Consider the following 9609-nt stretch of genomic DNA (forward strand, 5'->3'; position numbering starts at 1 on the left):
TAAGGAGGTCGAGGGTTCAAATCCTGGCTGGAATCGAGTAATTATTCGATTTATATACGCTGCTGGACATATCTGGATGGTTACTAAAATCCAGATCGCCATTCTCCTGTTAGAATTTTTCATTTTATCTAACAGAATTGTTGTGACGGGTGTAATAAAATCGGCATCCTTCCCTTCCCCCCCTCTGTTTCTCGCAAATCCGAAATTGTTATTTGTTTAATATGTGTACCTACATAGTATAATGTGTTTAGTATGTATGTACAAATTTGGCTATTTGGGGCAACCTGTTATAGCACCTATGGTAAAATGAAATGTATAAAATATATTTTTCATCTTTATTATAACCATGGACAAAATATGAAATTTCAATCCCATATGCATACTGAATATGAGATTGAATATCCCAATGACTATTGCCGATGTCATTATAAGTTGACATATCAAATAAATTTGCTTCAAGAGGTCAAAAGAAACGTCAGTAAAATGACATAGATGGGAACTAAAACTTGTTGGACCAAAATTGTCAAATTAAGATGGAATTAAGCATATAATATGGAGAGTCATATATGTAATTGAAGCTGGAAAGAGTTAGATGATTCAGTAAGATATAAATTTACACGATAAATGTATACCTACATGTATATTAATTGAGTATAAACGAAATCACATTCAATTGCGAAATATCGCAGAATATGTACATAAACATTATCTTTCAAAAGCTTAGTTTTATGAACAATAAAACTATGCATCTAAACAGCATCATGTAATTTCAACAGCAATAGAAAGGTTGAGAGAACGGCACGATCTTTCGAAATGAACATAAACAATCGCAATGACCCTTCTCAATATTGTTGCACTATCTTAAGATTATGATGAACTGTTATAGTGCAGCAACTTATTCATCTTATTCTAGATCTGCAGCAAATAAATTTCTGAAAGAAATGAAAGTAAGAAGAGGTTAGTAAAAAAAATAAGGCGATTTTGAATCAAGCATTATTATACCTATAGAATCGAAATGGCAATGATCTCATGCCACGCTCTGGATCAAAGCCCAGTTTCAATTCATTAAATTGATGGCCGAGCTTTAACATTCGATTAATATGTATGTACTTGTATTTCGATGCGGTTTTTAAAATATGTATCCCATTGTCGACTGCCAATTTTATCCGTTGTAATTTGCGGAAGTCTAGTGGGCAACTGTGTATTGTATATCTTCGAATGTTTCGTTTATGCGGCAAAACTGGTCCGATTCCGGTATTACATCGGATCTTGTAAATTGTAAAACATCGGGGTTCCGTCCTTATAGTCATATAAACCGCATAAAACTGTACAATTTTGTAGCCTGGCCCCGTTTCCGGCGTTGTGGACTCGAAAGCACAAACGGAAAAGATACCTTTGATATGAGATTGATAAAAGATAAGCGTATCTTTGTGTTTGTTTCTTCTTTTTAACTTCTTTGTTGTGTTTTTTTCCCCTGTCTATACACGCGAACACAGCGAACGGCTTCAAAGAGTCTTTGCGGGGCCTCATACTTGAGACAGCCTATAAAGTTTCCCCCTTGCTCTGATATTTATCCGAACATCAAAGGAATATTTATTTGCCTTGACGCGTCCTTGTGAAGAGTGCCGCAAATATTACTAACCGCTTTATTTGTTTACTTTTTTTTTTTCGTCTTCTTTTTTATATATTCCATTTCGACTGCAAATATATTACATTTGAGACGTCTCGTGGGTTTTGATCGACGAAATTAAAATTTAAGACGTGATTATGGTCGCATTCAATTTCTCAAAATATGAACATTTTTACATAATAAAATTCAAAATCGTTCTATTCATTACATTAGCAAAACTTATACTTTTCCAATCTCCTCCCCTTCGGATTCTATTGATCAACGTCGATCCTTTACAGCGCCCATAGATCACCATAGAAAAAAGTAAAGGAGAGGAAGAAAAATGATGTAAATGTAAAAAATGTGATACAGAATAAAACGTTTTCTTAAGGAGACCACTTATCAGGAAATTTTTCGAGCGATAAGTCGCTATATAAAAGTCTATTAGCTTATTATTTCTAGTTCTATTAGCTTATTAACACCCCCCTTCTTTTTATTTATTTATATATTTTTTACTAACCTAAAATATCAAAATTACCGTTTTTCTCAATTATACGAGCAACAAAATAATTAAAATTAGAAATAATAAATCTAATTACAAATTCGATCATTTTCGTAAATACGTATGTAGGGTGAATGACGCGCCCCTCCTTGTAGCGCTCGTATTTATTTTAAATAAACATTAATTGTAAAATTTCAGATAATTGACAATATTTAAAAAATCATATAAAAAATATATCCTATATTGCCAACCGCGTTTTGGCGCCCCCTTCAATCTTGCCCGGGGTGGTCTGCCCCTCGCATCCTACGGCCCTGCTTGCTACGACAAATTTACTGAGCAACTAATTGCTCGGATTCGTTTCTGAGAATCGTTCGTTGAACAAAAGTTCTTCTGTCAAATACAATTTTGCGATCATATCGACATAAAAACGATGCTTCGCCGTTTCACATTATAAGTATGTACATATGTATGATACATGTATAAGTAAGTATAAAAAAGTACGCATGCATTTTTTATAAACCATGGAAACGTGGTCGATTATTGATTCTGAGTTCAAATCAGTAAAATTTTCGCATGATCAAAAATCTCCATCGATGTAGATAAAGTAAGAATACACAGCCACACCCATACTTACAGTATTTTTTAAACCATGGAAATTCTTAGTTTCAATCAATCAAAATATCAAGGTCGAATTTTTTCATGACCATAAAACTTCATCTATGTAATGTTACTTGGAAATGGATAAATAGAATAATTTAGAATAAAAGTAGAATAATTTTTTGTTTACAATGCTTTGTATGTACTTTAGCTACGAGCTAGGTTTTTGTTTGGATCATGAAACCGATAGTATTGTAGTTTGGGTGTGTAGAGGGGTTTCCAGGATCGGAGTTAAAGACGCATAGTAGTGGTAGAGGTAGTTTATTGATGTTCACACGTCGACCCGCCAGCTCCGAATGACGACGGTCCAAAACCGCCCAATATTTATACTCAGGCGGTACTTTCCGCACAGAGACATCATTGGTCGATGGCTCGCAAGGTCCTATTGGGTATACGGATTTTTTTAAGCCTTTTAGCGCGAACGTGAGATCAGGTGATCGGCGCTAATAAACCAATGGTTGACGAGCGTCACTCACCTAATCTCTACGTTACGGTATTGTCAGTTGCCCGCCGTTTAACCCTTTGAGTACTGACGTCTTTTCTGTTGAAAGCCCGCCACGCTGAAAATTTCGCAAACATTTCCAACTAGAATTATTTAGAAATCCAATAGAAAGCAGGTATTGCAGGTAAAAAATGTAGCTAATCCAAACAAACCCCAGATCACTACCGGATTTCGAGTTAGACTCTCTAATATATTTTGTACAATATAAAATAAACAAAAGAAGTCTATCAATGAATTTATTTTTCGAAAACTAGTGTAACGTGGGGTGAAGTGGGTGGCTTTGACTGAACAGGGAAAGACCAGCAGAGATGGGAGTCTAAAGGAAACGACAGTTCTCAGAGAAAGCTGTGGTCCGACTCGACTTCCGAAGGAAAGGGCGCTTCTTTTATAGCTGAGAAAGTAGCGGTACTTTCTCCCACTCCCCAGCATCCGAGGGCGGGGGTAGTTTCCCCCCCACTCCTTCGGCTGCGGGGGCGTACGTTACACTGCCCTCTCCTTCAGGATCGGTCGTCTCGAGCGATTTATTAATGTACAAAAGCATATACAAACAAATACAAGGAAATACAATAAATAAACAAATACAAGGAAATACAATACGGGGTTTTAATTTTAGATCGGATCCGGTGTTGCGAGGTATCGCGCTAATCTGTTGACGTGCACCACCAGATACCGGGAGTTCCCTGTTTCCCGGCGGATCCGATAGACCACGTCGCTGATCCTCTTAATAATCCGGAACGGACCTTCCCAAGGGGGCTGGAGTTTAAGGGTGCGACCGGGCTTCTTGGCTGGGTTGTGCAACCAAACGCGATCGCCCTCTTCGTATCGTGTTTCCCAGATCCTCCCGTCGTAAGCCGCTTTCATTCTTTTATGCGTCTTCTGGAGGTGTTTCCGAGCGAATTTGTGCGTTTCCGCCATCCCTTCTATGAGATTTTGGACGTATTTGTGGGCTGATTGCTCGGGTATACTGTCCGGGGGTCCGCCGTAAATAAGTTGGGGCGGAAGGCGCATTTCCCTGCCGAACATCATCAGGGCTGGCGACTCTCCTGTCGCGTCGTGTGGGGTTGAGCGGTAAGCCATGAGGAACGGGGACAGCATCGTGTCCCAGTCTCGTTCTGCCTCCTCGTCGTAGTAGGACAGGAATTTCCGGAGGTATCCAAGTAGAGTGCGGTTTAACCTCTCGATCATCCCGTCCGACTGAGGGTGGTAAGGGGTCGTCCGAGTTTTGCAGATGCCCAATTTATCCAGCGTTTCGGCAAAGACTCGGGCTTCAAAATTACGACCTTGATCGGAGTGCAGTTCTCGAGGTGTGCCCAGTTTGGCGAAGACATGGGTTACTAGGGCTTCCGCTACCGTTTCCGCCTCTTGGTCCGGTAAGGGAATGGCTTCTGGCCACTTTGTGAAGTAATCAGCGGCCACTAGCACGTAACGGTTCCCCCTATTGGTAACCGGTAGTGGTCCCAATATGTCGATCGCCATTCGGTCCATCGGTGCCCCTGACACGTATTGCCGCATGGCCGCCCTGTTCCTCGTATGTGGTCCGTTTTGCGCTGCACACCTGGGGCATTTTTCGCACCATTTTATAACGTCGGGGCGGCATGTTGGCCAGTAGTATCGGCGGCGGACATTCTTTAGCGTTTTATTGACGCCGAAGTGTCCGCCAGTCGGGGAACTGTGCATCTCCCATAGGATTTCATTTGTGTGGCTCTCGGGAATGACCAATTGCAGGATCTGACGCTCGCCGTTTGGGCTTTCCCATCGCCGGAAGAGCTGACCCTGGTCGACAGTTAGTGCGTCCCACTGGGCCCATAGAATCCGAACTTCGGGTTCTTCTGCCGAAACTTCTTCCCACAGTGGTCGTCTCCCGGACTCTTTCCAGGCGATGAAGCGTGAGATTGTGGAGTCGGTGGCCTGAAGACTTTGTGGGTTCCCTAGAGTGACGAGTTTAGCTTCGGGTGCTATTTGCTCACTCTCTATTTTCGCGCATTTCGGGCAGTCTGGGTCACATGGACGTCTAGAGAGGGCGTCGGCGTTGCCGTGTTTCTTCCCTGCTCGATGCTGTACGTCCATGTGGTACTGTCCCAGTCGTTGCAACCAGCGGGCCCATTGACCTTCAGGTTTTCTGAAGCTGCGGAGCCACGTCAGTGCGGCGTGATCGGTTCGGAGTGTGAAGGGGCTTCCGTACAGGTAGTGGTGGAAGTGCTCTACTGCGTCGACGATGGCGAGCAGCTCTTTCCGGGTGACGCAGTAGTTCCGTTCCGGTACCTTCAAGGTGCGACTATAGTACCCGATCACCTTCTCCTCGCCGTCTTGAACTTGGGAGAGCACGGCTCCGATGGCATGTTGACTGGCATCCGCGTCCAGAATATAGATTCCCTCGGGTCGGGGGAATGCCATTGTTTCCGCATTTGTCAGAGCGTTTTTGAGGGCATTGAAGGCATGCTCGCAGTCTTGGTCCCACGTGAAGACTGTTTTCTCCTCCGTGAGACGATGCAGTGGTTTCGCCGTTTGCGCAAACCCTTGCACAAACCTCCGGTAATAGGTGCAGAGGCCTAAGAAGCTGCGGAGTTGTGCCTTCGATTTGGGGGTGGGCCACTCTCTCACGGCTTTTGTCTTCTCTGGATCCGTGCAGACGCCGTGGGAGCTGATTTTATGGCCAAGGAAGCAGACCTCATTCCTAAACAGCTGGCACTTCCGCGTATTTACTTTGAGTCCGACCGCAAGTAGGCGTTTGAGGACCGTCTGGATGTGTTCCAAGTGGGCCTCCGGGGTCGGACTAAATATTATGATGTCGTCGAGGTATACCAAGGTTGATCCGGTCAGGTCGCCGAGAATGTCTTCCATTAGCCGGGAGAATGTGGCAGGCGCGTTGCAGAGGCCGAAAGGCATAACACGGAATTGGAACAGACCAAATTCAGTGGTAAAGGCGGTTTTTGGTCGGTCTTTCTCTTCGACTGGGACTTGCCAAAAACCACTCTGCAGGTCCAACGTCGAGAAGAATTTGGCGCCCGCGAGTCTGTCCAGGACGTCGTCCATTCGTGGCATCGGGAACGAGTCTTTCGTTGTCACGGCGTTTAACCGACGATAGTCAACGCAGAGGCGCAACTCGCCGGTCTTTTTCGTGACCAATACGATGGGGGAGGCCCAGGGACCGGCTGCTGGTTCGATTATTTGTCTTGTCAACAAGTCGTTGATGAGGGACCGTACCTCTGTCTTCTTGTGCAGCGGTATTCTGCGAGGGGCCTGTTTGATGGGGGCGGCGTCGCCGCTATTTATTCGATGGCTCCCTTTATGGACTTGGCTTAAGTCCCGTTCGCTTTGGGCGAAGGCTTGTCGATGCTGGAGGAGGGAGTTGACGATCGTCGACCGTTTTCCAGGTGGTAGGTCGATGATAGCAGCGTCCAGTTGGCGGGGCAGGTCGTCTTGTCGCTTTCCGTTCAGTTCGTGTCTTTTTATTTCCTGACACGAATGGACTGAACTTACTGGTCGATGGGGCGCAATGTCGTTCCGGAAAGTGACCCTTGTCGTGGTTCCTCCCAGTTCGACGATCGTATTGAGGTGGCGCAGGAGATCCATCCCCATGATGACCTCTGAGGAGAAATCAGTGACGGCAAATTTCCATCTCGCTTGTGTGCCTTTAATTGCCAACGTAGTCTCGGCCCATACGTAGATCGCTACGTGTCGACCGTCTGCGACTCGTATTCTTTCCCTTTTGTCGTTCACCCTTTTTCTATGTTCGCGGGGAATTTTGGCGAACAGTTTGCTGGAGATAACGGAGACGCTTGCCCCGGTATCCAACAGTACCCTACATGGTACTCCTCCGATCTCGCCTTCGGTGTCTAATACGAAAGGTGAGTCGCCGACGCTCCCTAACACTGGGACGGGCTTTTCTTCGTCTTCGATGATCAGTCCTGCCCGTGTGGAACTGACCATTATTCTTTTCCCGACTGGGATCGCACCTCTTCCTCGTCGGAGGCGTTCTCGACTGCCCGTACCTTCGGACAGTTCCGCCCGCGACATTGTGGGCTTCCGCAGTTTCGGCAGTTCCTTTGCCCTTGCCAGGGCGGTCTGTTGCCGTTACGGCCCTCCGCTTGCCAGGGAGGTCTGTGACCGTTACGGCCCTCTGCTTGCCAGGGAGGTCTGCTGGCGTTTCGAGCTGCGGTATTGAAGTGAGGCTGGTGGTCTTGGGCTGGTCTGTTGGCCGCCCCCCTCCCTTGACTCCTCAGCCGTTTCGCATCCCTCGCGTGTTTTGCGAGCCGTAACAGCTCCTGCAGTGGGGTCTTCGGATCTGCGGTGAAGACGGCAGCGCGGATATCCTCGTCGTGAAACGACAATATGAGGAGTATCTTGTCTAGGACGTCCAACGGGATAGGCTCTGGAAAGGCCTCCATCCTTTTTCGACGGATGTCCGCGAACCGAGCTTCTATGTCGTCGTTGTTGCGGATCGACGGGGAAATTAGGTCACGGAATGCGTCGTACGGGTGTGGCGAAGATTTGAAACGCTTCACCAGCCTCTCCCTCAGCTCCTCGTACGCTTCGTACGCTTCTTTCGGTACTTCGTCGATGAGGAATATTCTCGCTTGACCTCGTAGAGCGAGAATGAGTGAGTTTGCCGTCGGTTCGCAGCGTAGGGCTCGTGACACGATTTCAAATTCGCGGATGAATCGTTCTACGTCGCCCGTTCCGTCGAAAACAGGAAGCTCGGTCGGTTGCTTGTGGATGGTGCTTCCTAGCATGGGGTCGGTGACAGGTCGTGGAGTAGCGTCGTTTCTGCATACTGATGACGAGGGACTCAGTGTGCTCGCCGGAACCGCTGGGACCCTCGTTGAAGGGCTTGCCGGAATCGCTGGCGTGCGTGTTGTGGTGTCCCTCTCGAGAAGCGCGACGAGTCGCGCCATCTGCTCCTCCAGACGTTCCACACGTGATGGTTCGTCCAACTGGTGAGGAGATGCCTGTCTCCTTTTTGGGGGCATCTTTGCGTGGTGTATTCCTTTTGCGGCTCAGGTCAAACACTTCTGACACCAGTGTAACGTGGGGTGAAGTGGGTGGCTTTGACTGAACAGGGAAAGACCAGCAGAGATGGGAGTCTAAAGGAAACGACAGTTCTCAGAGAAAGCTGTGGTCCGACTCGACTTCCGAAGGAAAGGGCGCTTCTTTTATAGCTGAGAAAGTAGCGGTACTTTCTCCCACTCCCCAGCATCCGAGGGCGGGGGTAGTTTCCCCCCCACTCCTTCGGCTGCGGGGGCGTACGTTACACTAGTTTTATCTTCATTGTTGTTAAAATGTAATGCTCGCAATCTAAATGCCAAGCCACAATCTAAAATACTCAGCAGTTAGGGATTTCTATCGGGAAATTCTACTATGATTATAAATTCAGAAATCCCGGTATAAACCAGTCTTTATAAACGTTGACTCATGTTCAATACATTTTTTTTTCAGTGTTACCTGGAAAGGCTTAGCGGGTAGTATTCTTGTTTACTTTGTACATGTAAAAATACGACGCCTATCGGCGTTTTTCAGGCCCATGGGCTTGTTGGCAAAACGCCGATCGGCGTTGGTCAGCATGGTCAAGGGTTAAAAGAAACTAGTCACCCAGCCAATAAGTAATCTGCTGGGCGATATGCATGATACGAATTGACGGCAATAAATTGCCCGGCTAGTGGTTTTCTTAACCATTTTCTTTTTTACTGAACTGATTTGACTACCGTCTTATATTTAGAAGGATTTACTTTATTCTCGAATGTTTTCTTTCTAAGACTAGAATTACACTGTTGAACAACTTGATATTTTGTATAATAATGGATAACCTCGTCTTAAAATAAATCTGCCACCGGCCAAGCTAGTTTGGTTTTACTTTACCGCAATATTGACATGAGCGCAAAATAGTGATTGTAACGGCGGCGATTATTGGCCAATCTCATCCTAACATATATACTGTATACATTTTGAGAAAATAATCTCCACGGATCTCACTTCCAGTGATCATCTCTCTATTCGGCGTTCGGTGCGTAGGACGTGAGCCGTGCTCGATCGCCAATTTGCCAATCGCTCGCTCTTGCGATTACACCGTGAAATCTGCGGCATTTTAAGCTTTGATACGTTAAAATGTATAATCAAGAGATCCATTAAAAGCGCAACACGTTTTCTTGCGGCAGGTCGGTCCTTGCTATTTTCCAATGTCTTGTTTTTTAACACCTGTGTATGTGGGTATGAGATGAGGAAAACACCATGTGATGATGGTGGTGATAGTGTTGGATATTATTTAGTTCCGCGTGAGATTATAGTGTTCGGTGTCATCGTTTGATGTTAGGCGGCTTTGTTATCGGTGTAAATCGATTCATA

The 9609-nt window shown here is 45.8% G+C and overlaps 1 long non-coding RNA gene across 1 annotated transcript; it reads right to left on the minus strand.

The window, feature by feature from the left end:
* Positions 1-474: 474 nt before the first annotated feature.
* LOC143916992 (uncharacterized) lies at positions 475-8662 on the minus strand. Its single transcript, XR_013261023.1, has 2 exons — positions 8523-8662; positions 475-3520 (listed from the first exon to the last, which is right to left on the minus strand). It is a non-coding gene; the product is annotated as an uncharacterized LOC143916992 (long non-coding RNA).
* Between the last annotated feature and the right edge of the window lie 947 nt (positions 8663-9609).

The sequence above is a fragment of the Arctopsyche grandis genome, chromosome 9 (assembly GCF_051622035.1).
Source record: "Arctopsyche grandis isolate Sample6627 chromosome 9, ASM5162203v2, whole genome shotgun sequence".
In the NCBI taxonomy this organism is placed as follows: Eukaryota; Metazoa; Arthropoda; class Insecta; order Trichoptera; family Hydropsychidae; genus Arctopsyche; species Arctopsyche grandis.